The following is a 19,368-nucleotide window of genomic DNA, read 5'->3' as shown; positions in this document are numbered from 1 at the left end:
AATGTAGGAATTAATATATTTATTTTGACGTAAACAGCGAACACATGTTTGCCTAAAAAGAAGAAAACCTTCATAGAAAAGTGACATCCATATTTTCTTTCTAAATGATGTTTTGGTGGTGACCTGGAAAACACTTTAATAAAAACATGTATCAACCCCGACCATACAAAACCACAACAACCACGCTACATTTATTATATACTCCCAAAACATTCATGGATACAAGACCTTCAGAAGCAAACGCACACTAAAATGAGATGACAATATTATAGAGTTTGTCGATAATTCAGCAACGTTTGAAGAAACCTAATACACTTTATGAAAATGATAAAAGCAGAGATGTAATGCATAGTTCGAATGCAATTCTCATAAATCAGCAATAGTGAAACTTTCAGGTAACTGCGAGCGGTATATGCAACCCCACTGCTTATAAGTTGTGTTGCTTTTCTGTTTGTGAATGGCCGGGGTATGCTGGACGACTTCTGCTGAATGTCAGTGTGGTACCTTCGTCATCTCCCAAAAACACTTATGTAGGAGGACCCCAACACAGTATAGATATTAAAAAATGACAAAGTCGTTTGAACTGGAACACACATTCATAGCGACATACATAAAAGAGATAAAGTGTAATAAGTCGCGTCATGTAAGCGAAGAAAAATAAAATGCATAGAAAATGAATATAATTAAATATTTCATCCCATCAACTAAAACGAAAGTATTGAATATCGTATACGATTAAATAGGTTTAAATATTCCTGCATCACCCAATATCGGGTATTAGAGAATAAAATGCAAGTATATTTCACTGTCAAAGACTGACATATTAAAATTAAAAGCAACAAGCACTAATCAACGGTTTTCTCAAACTAATGTATTGACATTGTTTGCAAAAGCGTCCATAGTTTACATATTCATTAACCAGCCAACAGCTCTAAATGCAGCTCCGAATTCGATTATTCGGAGCTAATGCAAACATGTTTTATTGTTTAGGCTTACCTCATGAATTATAACCAAATTAAGCACCAATATACAAAAGACTACTAATCATCTTTACTACACTTTTAAATAACCCTAATAAAAATGTGATGAAGAACGACTCAAGGTTCCTCGGTACACATTCAGGAAAATTTTACGAGATGGATGTTATGAAACATGAAAGGTAAATCAATTGCAACGACTCGTTAGACTGCAGCATAATTTGTGTGTTATGTTTAAGCATGATTTATATAACAAAATATGCAAGCATCAGCCCGGACGTTTGTCTTTCAACAATTCGGTTAGTCTAAAAGTAGGTCGTTACTCGTATGTTGCAACCGCGCGGTATGTCTCAATGCGTATCATATCTTAGCGAAGCATCAGTTTAAGTCGGAACAAGTGTGTTGGATATTGCAAATGGCCTATAGTTACATTATATTATTAAATGTTCAACCTTTGCATTCGAATATCAAATCTGATTATCTGATTCGGCATAAGATTACGTGAAAACTAGTATAACACATTTTTTAATTAAACAATTAAACATGTTATAATCAATTCGAATTCATGTAAGCGCATACAAACCAGGGAAAATTCAATTAGAAAGACATTGGAAGATAACGCTATTCCTTTTTTTTTTTCTTAAAAAACATGGTAATTGTTACATTTGCAATACCCATCGATCATTAACAATAGTAAATATATTTTCACAAACCCAATGTGTACAAACAGTTCAATTTTACAAAAGAAAAAAACGTAATATTTCAGCATTTGCAAAAAAAACTGGCGTTTTAATTAAGAAAGAATTGTTTATAGATCTTCATCTAGAAGTATTGCTTGTGAACTATTTCTAGGCTATATTGTTTATTGCTGAAACTTGTTGACTTTTGAGGATGAGATACTCTGTTTCGGTGGTATTTTATTCGGACAGAATGCTTTCAATATTAAAACAAGGAGTAAAATAATATTTAACTTTCTATTTCTAAGATTTGCGATCACAGTTAAAATGTTGATGGATGTATTGTTTGCATCTTGGTACACTTTCTTGATATAATTAGCAATTTAACAATTTATGATAATATAACTTAAGCTGCATTTTTTAAATTTCAATTTCAATTGACTCTCAAATCCTTTATCCTTAATTATTAAATCAAACGTGTGTTAACGACAGAATAATTACAAAACATTAAATTTCCATTCCTATTCGTTTTAATTTGATATAAGCAACAAGAGTTTTAAAACTCGTTGAAATAGTGCATGATTTTAATCAGTAATTTAATTCATATTTTAAAGTATGATAACTGAAGGAATCTTTCTAGTTAAGAGGCAGACAGCTGCATTGAAAGCTGGAGAAACTTCGCCCAATATCTGTGAACAAATCTAGTCTGCAAATTGTCGATTTTACACTTTTATAAACATCATGTATACATTTCGGAGCTTAACATCAAAGCGGATATATGAGTTACTCAAACACGATCATATTGTTCTATAATCAAGTGTGCCTTCACTGAGCATCAACATCGGATAACCAAAACGCTTTTAAAACTTGACCGTAAAGAGTTTTGACAGCTTAATACATACGTACGACATTATTTTACTCAATGTCCATATAGAATACCTTACCGACAACTTCTGTATTTTCCTATGTATTGGCCTCTCAGGAATACAATATTTTTTAAATGTTATTAAAACTTATATAAACAATAGTCATGGTATCTTTCAAATATTTCATTTTACCGCCGAAGTGAGGTTTTGGGTGCTGCATTGTCGGACTACATGTAAGCGAATGAAAATAAATAAATTTACATTTTTAGTTGGATCGACGGGCAATCTTTATGTTCGCGATAATCTAAGGACATTAGTATGCATAATTTCCTAGATTACGTTAATTGAAATGTCATTTGTGATTGATTTTTACCAAATCCAATTTATATGTGACAATGGAAAAATGGGAGTAGCACTTCATGTTTTTTATTGCATATCGCTTTTTTATGCAAAGTGTATACTAGATATGGCATTTAAACGAATGATCAACGCTTATTATAAATAACAAGAAAGTCAATATGAAAAATTTCGTAGTATTTATAACAAAGCATGTGTAATTTATTAATAAAAACAAAAACCCAGAGACAAATAACACAATTCAAAATAAAACCAACCTCTTTCAATATTTGGAAGAGGATGTACGAAACTAAAATGCTGCCATTTATCGTTTGTCTGTTTATGGGGCTCTGCTTATCATATTTGTCTATTTACTAATATATTTAGCATTTTTATACATTCTAAAGTCTATATACAAATAAAGACAGCGTGAACCAAAGTACGCAACGTCGGTGTAATTGTTATTTTAAACAATATCTTTTTTCGAAATGCAAAAACTCCGCTAATCGAAAATGCATATTATGAATATCCCGAACATATACATAATGTTTTGAGATAAAACAGCCGTTGTAGAGAGATTGGAGAATATTGAATGTTCCATTCAACGTAATGAAACACAATTTGTTTTAACAGACTTAATTTATAAGCTTTATATATCAAACATACACTTAATAAGACCACTGTTTCCTAGTAACGAAATTTAAAAATGTATATCATATAATTAAATATTTTCCACGTAAGCTTGGTCTTTATTTGTATTTGCCATTTTTGAGCAGCAAAGAAAAATGCGAAACATGATATATTGATCTTAATATTTGAGCCGCGCTCTGTGAAAAGGGGGTTTAATGCATGTGCGTAAAGTATCGTTCCAGATTAGCTGTGCAGTCCGCACAGGCTAATCAGGGACGACACTTTTCGTCTAAACTGGTATTTCTCTTGAAGAGACTTTCTTGAAACGAACAATATCATAAAATCGGAAAGTGGCGTCCCTGATTGGCCTGTGCGGACTGCACAGGCTAGGTCGGGACGACACTTTACGCACATGCATTAAAGCCCCTTTTTCAAAGAGCACGGCTCATTTTAATACGGAAAATTAAGAAAAAGCAAAACATTATATCATTTCATGATATGCGGCGCATTATGTGCCAATATCCACGAGTCGAGAGGCATTCGATTATTTCACTATAAATAACCTGGAACCAGTATTTCATTTGATTCTTATTTATGTTTAATTATGTCAATAGACTCACCTGCGTAAAAACATTGATAATTACAGACATCTGATCAAATAAACGGTATTAGATTTATGATAAAGAACAAATTCAATAGGAAATATAAATAAGATAAAAAAACAAAGAAAGTATGACACTATATACCAACTATAACACCTTATGTTAGATGGAAGTCTTTTTTATCACTATGCCATCATATACCACATTTAAAAGCATGCCAATTAGACTCAACATTTCGTAGCAAACGATTATTTGGATTCCGTCTACTCATGACTATAAATAGAGAATAACAGGTTACTGCCTGATAGTTAAGTTATATATCAGGCGAGGCTTATAATCAAGTAAATGGCGAGGGTTGTCGAGTCTGATATATTGCATAACGATCAGACAGTATTCTGTTTTTTTGTTTATCGTACCTCTACGCCCCACATTTTAGAATAAATTGTGAAAAATAATCACGACGCTGCATTTATTGCGGGAATGTTTAAAAAATACTATTTTTGACGTTTAGTGTGTTGTTTATTAACGGCATTAGTATCAATATTAATAAGCCATGTTTTTATCAAGAACTTTATTGTCTTATTACTAAGCCAATAAACGCCATAAAGACGTCGAAATCTAAACGCCTTTTAGAAAATATTCAAATCATTTATTCTTGAAAAAACAAACATGTTTTGGCATGCATTATCTTCACGGATAACTCAGTTTCATCTAATTATAGTGTATTCTTATGCGATACATTGTAGGATATTTTTCCAGTTTATGCTACATGTATATGTCTATTGAAAAAATGTTTCGAATAACGAACAGCATCATAAGGCAATTGGTGTAAGTTGTGTTTTATATATGTTTTGACAACTGAAATGCCTCATGATTATCATTTATTGCAAACACGTGTTGCTGTATCAATAAAGGCTGACTTATCAAAGCTCCATCAACCTGTTTAATTTCTTTGCAAATCCGGGGTTATCTCTTATCTGATTCCAGTAAGCATTACATCTACTGGAAACTTGCAAACACTAGCGTTGCTAAGCACACTAGGTAGTTACTAAATTACAAAATAAAATTCACACATCTAGTCTTCACCACAAACATCAAAGGGTATGTGGCAATTATCGACTTAGTAATAAAAATAAATATTTCTGAGTATTACAGTTTATATCGCTTGTGTAGTAAATGGGTCATACTATTCCTACACAAAATTTAAGCTTTTGGTAATGAAATGAACACAATTAAGTAAAATCCATTGATTGGCAGTACAAATTGCACATTGAATTTGTGTACATGAAACATTTTACTTCAAAAGGCAAATATTTCCAGATTAAGATCTGAAAATTAACATAGCTACTGTGTAACATTATCTTATCTGTTTTATTATATTTACCGGAACCTTATTATAATGCAAATGTGATCACAGAATATAACACATTAATTTGTAACTTCTGAATTGTTAAGCTTATGTTTCCAACTTTCGATTGTCTATCATTGAACAAAACGGGTTTAATGAGTTACGTATTTTAAAACTACGAATCGGTAAGCATGTGTTGCAGAATCTAGGTAAGGGTTTATTCATCGATGAGACGTCGAACATGTTTGGTTGAACTGTCAAAAGCAACCCTACAATAAAACTTAAAAATATCACCCTATTTGTTGTTCTTACGTTACAAATTGTTTAAATAAACATTCGACATTTATCAAAGTATAAAATAAAGCCACTGAGGAATTCACATTAAATCATAAAAAAATAAAAAATAAAACACACACTAGAACAAGTACAGTTCATATTGCGGTGCGTCCAAATACAAATAAAAAGTATACATGTATATGATATATAGAAAGATAAATAATTATGCTGAAAACAACAGTAATTGCATTATTGTGTTTTCTGCCCCATGATTTTAAATACAAAATGAATTGTCATGCTTAGAAAAGGTCATTCACTTGTGAAGTAATATACTCTATCTTTGCAATTTCTCTTAATAAAGATAAAACAAATATTTTTTTTTAAGCGGGTGCCCGAAAATTTATAAGAAAAAATACAGAGGTTCGAAAATGTATAATCAGTTTAGAAGATACTGCATTGATAATCGTGTACGGGTTTGCAATGTGTTCAGCGTCTATTGTTTCAACGAATAATAGCACATGCTTTATACAACAAGTTTAATAAGTTTGATTAAGTTCATTGAACAATTCATCCAGAAGCCGAGGTGGATATAATAAGTATCCAGTGTTTACAAAGTAAATAGTTTATTATTAAACCAAGTTGTAATACATTTCATTTTAACAATACATGTACATACAAGTATAATTAAATACTATGTCCTTATATTAACAACTATCGATAGTAGATATGTAATTAGATGTGTAAAATAACTTCAAATTTTTATGGAGCTTATTAATTGCAACCATATATGAAATAAATTATTATGTACATATGTTAGGACTGACTACATGTAAACTAATATAGTAAAACTTTGTACTAACCTCAAGTAACAACTTTCGTTTCAGGAAACATACAACGCAGTAAAATAAAAATTACGTTCACTTTATGCTGTTTGTTAAATAATAGTATATTACAGGTGTTAATAGATATTTACCCGATAAATACAAACGTAATTGTCCCTCGATATAAGGCATTCGTCTGCCAGTTTTATTACCTTAATCGGTTGTAAAAATGGTATGATCAAAGGGTTCATATATAAGCGAAACAGGGCATAATTCTGGTAAAAGAGAAACGTAAAATTAACTCTATGAACATTTAGAGTCATTTATTCTGGACGAAACCCCGTATGTCCAACAATATAGAGCCAGGAGAAAAAATTATTTTCGCTGAAAATGAGGGTGTTCGAAAACATAGAATGTCGGCAAACTAAGAGAAATTACATTTTTAAATATAATGATTTTTTATATGCGGAGCAATTATGGAATTTAAATCATTCTCGTAGTTTATAATTCGGAGTTGGTTGCTAGTTTACAATATGGTCACTACTTTTCCAATAAAATAATTTGTCAATTTGCAAACGTTCCATTAGCTCTAGGGAACAAATAAAAAGAACCAATCGTTTTCGTAATGATTTGGTTATTTATATGCAATACAATCACCTTAATGCGCGTATTTTTCATGGTTTTACGAAAAACTGGAATATATAAGATAACAAAAATATTACGGTAGAAAACACGTTTCTACAAAATACAAAGAGCTTATCATAGTGGGAAATCGCTATCACAAAAACGAATTGTATTATTTTTAATTATACAAAATAAACCTGCAAACATTTTGCGAAGAACTGTTGAAAACAAATGAAACAATTCTAATAACACGTATTAAAATAATTATCAAACAAGCTGAACACTAACATCTGGAAAATGTGTAAAACTCATTTAACATTTAAAATGTGCACTAAATAACAATTTTATTATAAGGAATGTTAATAGCGTATCCTTATTATAAAACTAGAAACAAATACAAATGGTAATGAGGAAGGCATTGTATCTATTGTTTTAATGACTAATTCATGTGTTTCTTTGTAATTATTTCAAAACTTGTTGAACGTTAAAATCGGTCTACATGTTCCACTGTTGTTAAAATATAAATGAAAACTATATAAATACCAATGTATGCTTATAATGCAAATCGATGTGTAAACGATGTATAAGTTGTGAAAATGTGCAAATTCCAATCTGAATTGTTCAATGAATAAGACAATCGCTATTTCCGAGTAAATAGAAAACTGGAGTTAACTTGAACGAAACGAAGAATTGCGTTACGCTGCGCTAGCTTCATGATCATCTGTCATTTCAATTGTTTTTGTTTCCAGCCTCGACTGTTAAAAGCAATATCAAAGTGATCCCGGTGGATAAAAAACTACTGTTCATATAAGTGGCTCGTAACCCTCGTCTATGGAAATGCTTTGCTGCGCATCTGCTGTGCCATCTATGAAGAGACAAAGAAAGCTGTCCATTATTATGTTTAACTGTTATGTTAATTAGTAAATCGTCAATCTAGTGGCCTTGACATCATGCAATACTGAACATAGACTATCCCTACCGAAACGAACCAATGGGAAACGTAAAGGGACAAACACCGGTCAAATAAGTATATTGAAATCATCCCAAAATACGATCAATACTCTCTTAGACTAGCGAAGACTTATTGCAAATCAATTGGGACAGTAGTCTTAACATATTATCTTTCAACACGGAAGGTCGGTCCTACGATAAAATATCCAAAGTAAAACATTTCTTGGATGTTAATCCTAATCTTCATATCCTTGATTTACAAGAAAGTTAATTTCCTAGAGATTCTTTTTAGTTTGATTTTTTTTTTCAAGTAGCAATATGTATTGCCCTGGAAATGATCTTTACAGATGACAATCATAGTAAATTTTATGTAACTTCTAACAACTTCTACACTTTATACAAGTACCTATTAAAATGAATCATTATGTATGGTATAAATTTAATATTTTACCACTAATAATACCCATTATGTAAATATACTATTATAATCAATTTCATATCATAAATATTTATTTATGGATAGTTCAAGACCATGCAACACGTTAATGGCATAACCGAACCCAGTGCTTCTATGATACACTGGGAATGTATACAACGGCCCCATGGATATTATGTATACTTTCCATTTTCCCTGGCTGAAAAGTCAATTAAACACCATCTGCAAATACAATGCACTCTGTTTTAGGGGATAAAACCCAAACATAATGCCCAGGCGATCCCCAATTATCTCCCCTATATAACCACATGGTATTTTCTTTCCTTCCCCTACCGGATTCCCATAACTCCAACCTTGACTGCCAACAATTATGTCGTATAACTCCCATGATGTCCATAGGTTTCTACGTTATACTAAAAACATAGTGATAATAGATCAATTAACAGACCATTATCGAATACGCATCATAAAATGATACTTTAAGTTTAATAGTACACATAATCCGGTGAAATGAACTTGTCATCTGCATACAAATCAGCCATATGACCTCCATTCTAAAATGTTAGTTATCATCCCTTAATCATATGACGGGTGATTTTAAATGTAAATACAATTGGTCGTTGACAGCCCAGGTACTACTTCAGAGTATCCCAGGTACTTTTAAGTGTACATGTAACACAATGTACCCCGACTCCCCGAGTACGCAAACTATTATAAAGGCAACCAGCCATACCACCGGATACTTTAAGTATATTATTCTACATCAGGTACTTTGTAGAATACTTAGGAGTACCAGTGGTATTACCCTAGTCGACAATGACCAATTGTGGTTTTCTCATTAGGTCGTTGTCGGCTCAGGTACTACATCACAGTCAATCTCCACGCAAAGTATTCGTTCCATACTCTCACATACAACCTCTCAATCTCCACGCAGAGTTGTCGTTCCATGCTCTGACATAAAATCTCTGCCATAACAAAAAAAAAACATCCCAGATCTTGAAATATGTTTTTGCTTAAGTAATATATTATGACAAAAAAAAATATTTTCTATTTTGAAAATAGTAAATAAGTGTAGGTTTATAATTAACAAGAAATATCTTTAAAAAAGATATACGGCGTTGATGTTAAAATGTTTGCGACCAGTGAAAGGAGACGGAATGAAGCGACCATGTATTTTAATAATAGTAATTACACATTTAATTAATATATCAGTAAACTAAATATTGCAATAGACAAACATTTGTATAAATTATTACATTTTTTTACTTTAGACGTTGACCTGTATTACAACGCTGTTTACAAATTACTAAACTATGCAGAGTCACCCAAAGTCTACCAAAGGCCTCAAACTCAAGCAAAGTCAAAATAAAACACAAATAAGTTAACCAGTGGATCCTTAATTCAATAAATTTAAGACTATTAAAGGACTATATTTAGGAGGAACAAAGATTTTAACATAAATATCTGTTTTTATTTGGTCTACAGTGGTGTTCATATAAATCCAGGCAAGTTATAACAAAGGCATTTCAAGAGTTACAGTGGGTTTATTGGACTTTAAGTGCATGTGTGTGACTTTGTGTAACTTGGCTACACTTTGTGTGTTTTTGTAGTGTTTAGTGTGACCTTTACGGGCGTCTCTCTAAAACGAATACGGGAAACGCAGACAATTTACATTATAACGATTGGTAACATTGAAAAATGCATACGATATGAACAAAGAAGGAACATGCAGACGGTGATTGGTGTCCGTTATTATGGTGTTTATTATTGTTTCGTTGTTTGAATTTTAATGTTTGATGTTGAAAATAAATAATTAATCCTTAAATATCGATGTTTTGTTGAAAACGTGGCTCGGAAAGAGATTTCGACCCAGATCGGAATTAGCGTAATATAACCTCCAACCTTATCTTGATCGTCTGCGTTTTTACGTATGCGTTATAGTGACCGCCCCTTTACGGCATGTAAACATCAGCTTCTTATAACTTTAAAGACGTGTGATTAATGCTATAATGCTTCGTAAACTAAGGAAAAACGTGGAAAAAATTCTAAATTTTTCTCTCAAACTAGAAGTCCGCATCCCCTTAAGTGAACAGTGTTACATGCTATACTACAAGAACGCGGTTATGTTGCCAATGTTCTAGGTAATTATGCTCAAATCAGCCAATGCAGTCAATGAAGTGTATTCATTTGGATTTAGCCGCGGGAAGTCGTATTTGAATTCTGTTGGACGCTAACAAAGGTCAATTAAGGTGAAAAGCTGGCTTAGACAGCTACGCCGAAAAACAATTACCTGAATAAAAAAAGTAAAAATAACAATGGGAAAATGATTGTACTACGGCACTCGGCTATCATCACGTGGTTGGTTATCACGGCAGGGATTTGATGGAGCTCTGCTGGCTCAAGTCAAATCTCTGCGCGGAGGTTGCATAACAATGCCCCAGGTAGTTAGCTACTCGCATAAATACTGGTTTCCAGGATCTAGTCTTTCTTTTAATCTGCATACCTAAAAAAATTGCGGCAATTGGAAGATTTTCGATTTCGACTTCGTTCTGCTACGACTTCGCGTTTTGAACCGTTTTTCAACATCCAATTTAAAAACACTAACAATTTAATGAAAATACTAAATGAATGTATGGAATTAATAATATTACTGTAAAACGTGTTTTATGCGTGCTGCATGCGAATCACATATAATATACTTGTCACCTGATCAACAAACTATGATGCGTCATTAAGCGATAATGCAGAGATCTACACAAAACAAACATAATGATTATTGATAGATCTTTCGATAAGGTAAGCATCGAATTTGGGCAGAGATCCATAAAAATGTTATCGGAAGCGTAAATGGGATCAGTATATAGACCCGCGAGATTAATGTGGGACTTATCTGGACTTGTTTGGTTGATATATTTGAGGTGACCTTGGCACGCCGGGTATGCGGATACTTTGATAACAGATGGCACTTCGATACCAGATAACAACAAAAGCCACGCGCAAGAGTTGAGTTCTTCAGCTTTTTTGCATTTATGTTCTGTTCATTTGGTTTTCAGACACGTAACATTGTTTGGTCGATTAATGGTATAGTACTTCGTATTGCGGAGCAAGAAAGTCGTGAAAAAAAACAGTGAATTATAAAAAAAGAGATAAAATGTCATCGATAATCGTCACGAATTCGATGATCAGTACGTATTTCAACAAAATAAAAATACTTGGAAATAAATCAAGAACGTGCGAACTAATCGAAATGAAAGATCAATATGTCCATTAATGTTACAACATGTTGAATTTTAGATGAATAACGTATTTGAGGAAATTCAAATGATTTAAGAGTCGGATGCCAAATTTTCATGGACACTTCTTTTATCGATCATCTCAAAGACAATGACACTTCGATTCCAGATATATTGACACTTTTTACCAGATATAACACACTCTGTTTAGTGAATCAGAAATGCAGAATTCGCTGTGGAATACTGCTATAGTAAGCAGGCAATAAATAAAAATGTAAGTACTGACGTAAATTAAAAACGAATTACCGAAACATGTTCTTATCCCTTTGGAATATGATAATAAAATGGAAATTGAAGTTTAAAGCTCAATATAAAGGGAATTTTCCAATCTCTTTTAAATTTTGTGGCTACGCATTAGTATTGTCTTCATGATGCGATTCTTTTTTTCTTTTTTTTTTCTTTTTTTTTAATTCAATATAAAACATACAATGTATACATGTATATGATCATATAACAAAGTGATATCATATGCAGCAGCAATAATATTTTAACATGTTATACAAGATATGCTAATATATATATTTTTACCTTGTGGTTTCCTTTGATTAAAAAATGAGAAAAGGTTAATATGTATTATTTTTCTTTCAATTGGAAGGATGTGAAAAAAAAAACAGAAAAAAAAAACAGAAAAGTTATGAATAAGGATGAGTTGCATAAAGTGAAAGAAAGCATACTGGACTTGTTTATGAAAGTTTAATGTGTTTCCATTTTTGTTCAAATATATGAAGTGTATCATTGTTTAGGGCAATTTCTTTTTCAATTTGAATTTTCAGTTTTAAGTAATTGATAAAACAGTTCATTGAAGGTCTTTGTTTTCTGTATTTCATGCTGAATATAAAATATTTCATTTATATAATTATGTAATTCACAGCGTTATTAACCTCTTATATTTTGAAGGTATTTACCCCTAAACTGATGTCTAAGAGAGATAGTTTAACATTTAATTGTTGTTTCTCTAGAAAGGTTGTCAATTGATTCCATAGAGGTTGAATATGTTTACACTCCAAGAAAAAGTGTTCTATATTGTTTCAATATGTTCATTACACATATCACATAGATTCGTGTTGGATAGGTTGCATATAAAAAGATGCTTATTTATAGCTATGATTCTCTGGATGTATTTATATTGAAAGTTTCTCAGTGTGCTATCAGTGGTTGATTTATATGGCATAACAAATATATGTTTCCAATTAAATTCTTTTTCTCCAAGAAGGTTTTGCCATTTAGATTGAGCTTTGGAGAATTCGGCAGGGCTTTTTGTTTGAAGTGTGTAAAATATTTTGTTCGTTTTTGTTTGTTTTGCAATTATGTTTTCTACGAATGTTTTTTTAGTACATGGTGTGTTATTTGTATTGATTACAGCTTTAATATGTATGGGTATACTTTTGATCAATGTGTAGTACATCAGGAAATTACTTGTAGGTATTCCGAATATGTAGCATAAGTTATCAAAAGAATAGAAGTCGTTTATTCTGTAGTCGTAACAATTGATCTAAATATTTTATGTTTCGTTCTCCCCAATGTTTATAGAATAAAGTTTTATTGTTAGTAATTATGTCTTTATTGTTCCATAGAATGATTTTACTGTTTATTTTGGTTTCTAAATTATGAGTAACTTTACACCATGCCGATAGAACATTCGATAGAAATATGTTTTGGGTTAAAATTTCATCTAAGATATTATTGTCGATATTACATTAAAAAAGTAAGGAGTCACCATATCTTTTAAGAATTTTCTGGTAGAATAATATCCATTTAATCGTATTCGTATTATCTAAATATCTTTTAACCCAACTGCATGTGATTGCATTCAGGAATGAATCTATATCCGTTAGTCTGATACCTCCATTTTCTAATGATTGAATTAATTGAGTTCGCTTAATTTTATCAGGTTTAACCGTCCCATATGAAATTAAATATTTCTGATTTTATATCTTCAATTATATCAATTGGTGGGTTAGGGAGGACTGTTAGTGTATAAATTAATTTAGGGAGTGCAAACGTTTTCAACACCGTGTTTTTTCCATTTAATGTGAGTTTACGATGCTGCCATGATTTTAAGCAATTTTTTATTTTGTGTAGCATTGGTAATATGTTTTTAGAATTGTTGCATGTTCATTGTTTGTAAAGGTTATTTATTCCTAACGTTGTTGATTCATTTGATGTCCAATTGAATTTCATTTCTTTTTTAAGACGAATATTGCTTTGTTTAAATGTACCTACTCGTAGCACAGTGCATTTACTCTTGTTTACTGTCATTTACGAAAATAAGTTGCATCGTCAGCAAATAGGGACTGTTTAATTTCTTCGACAGGTTCTAGCGATATTCCCTTTATATGTTTGTTTGATTGGATATAGTGTGATAGATACTCGATGCATATAATAAATAGTGAGGATGAGAGTGGACATCCTTATCTTACCCCTCGTTCGATGTTAAAACTGTTTGAGAAAAAGCCATTGTTAATTATTATACTGTTAATATCGATATAAAATAGTTCAACCCATTTAATTAGACTTTCACCGAAATTCATATTTTCTAAGCAAGAGAACATAATACTAATTATTGGCGTCGCACTGGAGTGCGGCGACTAGTATGTAATGCTTTTTTTCGCTTATGGGAGAAGTTATTTTACGGATCAATGTATATATTTTTGATTTAAGAATATCTTGCATAGTGGTGATTTTTTGTGTCAATTAGTGTTAATAAGTACTGTTTTTGTGCCTATTATATTTATTACAACATTTATTGCCAATAATTCAATTGTTTAAAATATAATAACTGATCACAGGGGAAAGATCACAGGGACTGGGCATATACGCGAAACTTTCTGGTTTTGTATAAAAACAAAACATAATCAAAATATATTTATTTTGTGGTTTTTCTAACAATAGCGCAGACTTTTGCTGTTCGAGTTTTGGTTAACGCGTATTTTCTTCAATTTTACAAGACGACAGCGATTACACGGTTTATTGCTTTATTGATAACCGTTACACTACAATCACTTATTAAGGCAGTAGGTGCCTAGTGAGATCGGGATTAGTCGGTCGATATCGCCGTATTCGAAAAGCGTTTCGGCTATAAGCGATATATACGGTAAAGTCCGGAAATTATACTAAATACACGAAATCAATTTGTATTTTTTTATTTAAGAGTTAAATTTGCTTATCTCTTTAAGATTTAATAACTATACAATACAAATATAAGTTAAATTAATTCGTTTCATAAAATATTTGTGTTCATGACGTCACGGTTGTTGACATTTTCTTAGAAAAATGATAGTGCGAAATAAAAGCGAGCGATTTGCAAAATCGAAAAAGAAGCAAACACCGATCGACAACGTTGTGTTCGATAACAATTATTCATTTACCGAGCTCTGCTATGGCGATTTGTGTGAAAATGACTCACGTAAAAGCTATTCGCATTTGCTAAATGGCGTGAAAAAAGTAAGCAGAAGTGGGTGGGGGATAGGAAGAAGATTGATTGACTCGTTGAGCTGGAGGTTTTGTTAAACAAATTACAGTATGGTCAGTTTTGTAATTTGTGTCCCATTCCTTTGACAATATATAACATTGTTGGCGAACTACAAAATGGCCTCAGGGGAATGCCATGCTTTGACGTAAATACCAAGCTTGGAACAGGTATGTATGTCTTCATTAAACAACCTGCCATTTCTATCAATGTTTAATCATTGTACAATTGCCATTGATCTTTGGACTTCTTCCACATTTTCAGACCCCTTAAAATTCCAAGTGTCATTCCCAGAGAATATTTGTTTATCGTGTAATATATAGGGAAACATTCCGGTGTCCATCATATTCAGTTTTCAAATTTAGTTTCGCATATGTGTTGTTAAATCCAATTGATTGCTCATTCAACTTATTTAATAATGTAATGATGATTCGAATTGTTTCTATGAAAATACATTGTGACGTCATTATTAAGTAACTATGGCCTTATTTCGTTTTCATGTTCTTATCATTTTCAATTCTCTTTTCAGCAATAAAAGTCAGTTTGGGCAGGCCGGTGAAGGTAAATAACTTCCTAACCACTCTAAACATAACGCTTATTGCAAATAGAAATCTTAAGAAGATGGAGGCTCGTGCTGGGGAGGCCATCAAGAAAATCTCAACTGCGTCGTCTAACAAGGCTGCCATTGATGCTTATGAGAAAGAAATGGAGTAAGTGTAAAAACTAACTTTTTTTTAATACAGTGTTATTGACAATTCTGGTGCCAAATTTTAGTATTTTTTCTCATCAACTGTCTTCTTATTTCCTTTTCCAGATGAACATGAAACATTATTTTTACATATTAATAATAATTGATTTATTAAAGGCACTGTGTTCATAGTTTGGTAAAATTACTTTTTTTTAAATGTTTGGTTAGAACCCCAGGGCAGGCACATTTTTAAAAATATTTGTGATTTTTATTATAAATATTAAAAGCTATTCCAAATATTACCATTTTTAAAATAAATTCATTACTTTTAGTAATAAATCTTATAAAGGAGCATAGTTATATTAAAATTCTGAGCTATTCATATAAATGGTGAATTCTTTTCACAAGCGATAATTTGAGTTCAACGACTTGTCAATATGTAATGTGCTGAAAATTGATTTTTCTCATAACCAACGATCATATAAGGCGTCAGAATGAAACTTAAAGGGGAATTATAAAATTCATGAAATAAGCATTGTGTGAATTTAATTTTGTATTTCAGTTCGAGGTACAGTAATGCCTGATTGCTGCAGTGCATTTGAAGACGGGTTTTAAGTTCTCGACATATGTGAAGACAACTGTGCCAATTTCTTCCGAAGCTCAGAAAGTGATTGGCATCCCTGTTGATGATCATGGCATAATGCGTGTAAATGGTGGAAGTGTTGATAGTGTATCAATAAAATCTTCTCTTCATGATTGTATGATGTGGCTTGCAAAGTTTCCCAGAGCCATTTTTGTTGCTGATAATGGGCGCATGTTTGATTTTCCGGTTTTGGTTAGTGCATTGCTGAACACACACTGTTTTGAAACGTTTTGTAAGCAGTTTTGTTGACTCTTTGCCGGTTTTCAAAAATAGTATCCTGGAAAGTCACACAAACAGGAAGATCTAGTGAACGTGTTCTCCAGGCAACCTGCAACGCCGACAGTGCTCCTGATGATGTTGAAGCACTGGGATCTTTGCTTAAAACATGTAAAATTACTGACAATATGGCCCACATCTTTACTGTTACTACAATCCATAATTCAGTTTGTTTAAGTCGTGAAAAGCCTTAAAGGCAAAGAACATTAGATTGTTAAACGTGCTGTTGCATAGAGGAACTCTAAATCGACCAACTGCTGGAAACATTGCGGGATATGGACTGGCCTTGTGTCATTTGAAAGCCATATTTTCTAGTTCCGGAGAGGATGACTTTAGGGATACTTTCATTGCTAAAACAATGAGGGACTACCAAAAGTCACAAACGCAAAAAAATATTTTATCTGAAGTTGTCCCTTAAATCGGTCAGTTTTTCAGTGACGAAAAGTGACGGAACGAGATAATATGGCTTTCAAATGACACGCGGCCAGTCACAATCGCGCAATGGCTTTATACTGATACTATATTATGTACATCTAGTTGTCATTAATCTGGCTGTTTTTATTAAAATATAAGTTGTATATTATTGTGCTACATGTTTAAAGAAACATGATAACTTATACATCTTTATGCTACGTAATATTGGGACAACTTTGACATTTTGTGGTGAACTGCGCCTGTATTCATATGTTGCCTTTTGACTTTAGGTGACCTTAAGATTGTATAATTAGCTCGGCTGTTTTCGGAGAAAACTCCGAGGTATTGTCATAGCCTATTCGTCGTCCGCCGTCCGCCGTCGTGCTAAAACCTTTACATGGCTCTAAAATTAAAGTGCTTCCACCTACAACTTTGAAACTTCATATGTACATGCACCTTGATGAGTTCTACACGCCACACCCATTTTTGGGTCACTAGGTCAAAGGTCAAGGTCACTGTGACCTCTAATATAAAACTTAAACTTTGCCTCTTAGCATCAAAGTGCTTCCACCTAAAACTTTGAAACTAAATATGTACATGCACCATGATGAGTTCTACATACCACACCCATTTTTGGGTCACTAGGTCAAAGGTCAAGGTCACTGTGACCTCTATTATAAAACTTTAACTTTGCCTCTAATATTACAGTGCTTCCACCTACAACTTTGAAACTTCATATGTACATGCACCTTGATGAGTTTTACACGCCACTCCATTTTTGGGTCACTAGGTCAAAGGCCAAGGTCACTGTGACCTCTAAAAAAAATCTGACAGGCTTTCGCAGCCGAGCGTGGCACCCGTTATGCGGTGCTCTTGTTAATGTATTATTATATCAATATTCATTCAAAGTTAGCTAAATTTCTTCACATGTCATGGTTTATAACTGTAGTTTTTAATAAGCAACTAAAACCCTCCCGCCCCCCCCCCCCAAAAAAAAAAAGTGATATACAAATTTATACTTAAATTCATTGCGTGAAAATGAATTGGGGTAGGCATACTCAAAGTAAAATTTCTTGAGATAGGAACGGTAAAACTTCCTGAAATTCATTCAGTGTGTAGAAAATATGTTGTATTAAATAAATATGTACAATATATGCATTTCATCACACTACAAGTGCCATAAAATGTAATTAAAGTTTCTTGTCACTGAACCATTTGTTGTCGTTTTTGCCATTTTATTCAGATAAGTGCTTATATTATTGGACATCAAAGGCACAATTCTCTTTCAATGACACTTTTTTTAATTCTGTATGTACTAACAAAATCCTGTCGAGTACGTTTATAAGTTAATTGTCAAAATATATGTATATCCCATTACAAAAAACTATATATTTTGGATATAGGGTAAATCCATAGAAAACGCCCAACCGAGTCAAGGGGTAGGTGTATTCAACCAAGTATAAATAGTTAACCGGCTGGTAAAAAGTTTTAACATTTTGCAATTAGTTGTGATATACAATTTACTATGTGGAAATAATAACAAGGAGTGTTTCTGGAAAAGTGCCCATTAGGCTCCTACTACCTTAATATCTTAGTTTGAAGGTGATTTTTCAAGCGGTTCCGCTCGCTTCACATGTGAGAGGTCCAAGGTTCGAGTCCCAGTAGAATCAAATTATTTTATTTTTGTTGTATGTTAACTTTTTGTTTTGATGTAGACATTTTAGTTTAAATAAATATGCTGTTTTATTGTAACCATTTTTTGTTTTTATTATACCCATGAACTATATGTGTAAGTGGGTGGGGTGGGGGTTCGTTAACACATTAAAACCTTCTTTGTTCCACTATCCTAGCAACCACGTAGTTACTAATAAAGCCGCTATAGAGCGCGAAGCGCGACACGTATTATTAATTGTAATAATGAGTCTTGATAAAGAAAGCAGCAGCTTATCAATGAGGAGCACCATCACAGCACCCCAGTCTCATTACTACCAAGTCCTCCTACAGGTTTTTTTTAAGAACCACACATAGAAGGCCGCAGGCC

This window comes from Dreissena polymorpha, chromosome 11 (assembly GCF_020536995.1).
Source record: "Dreissena polymorpha isolate Duluth1 chromosome 11, UMN_Dpol_1.0, whole genome shotgun sequence".
Lineage (NCBI taxonomy): Eukaryota > Metazoa > Mollusca > Bivalvia > Myida > Dreissenidae > Dreissena > Dreissena polymorpha.
Note: the sequence above shows the minus strand (reverse complement) of the source record.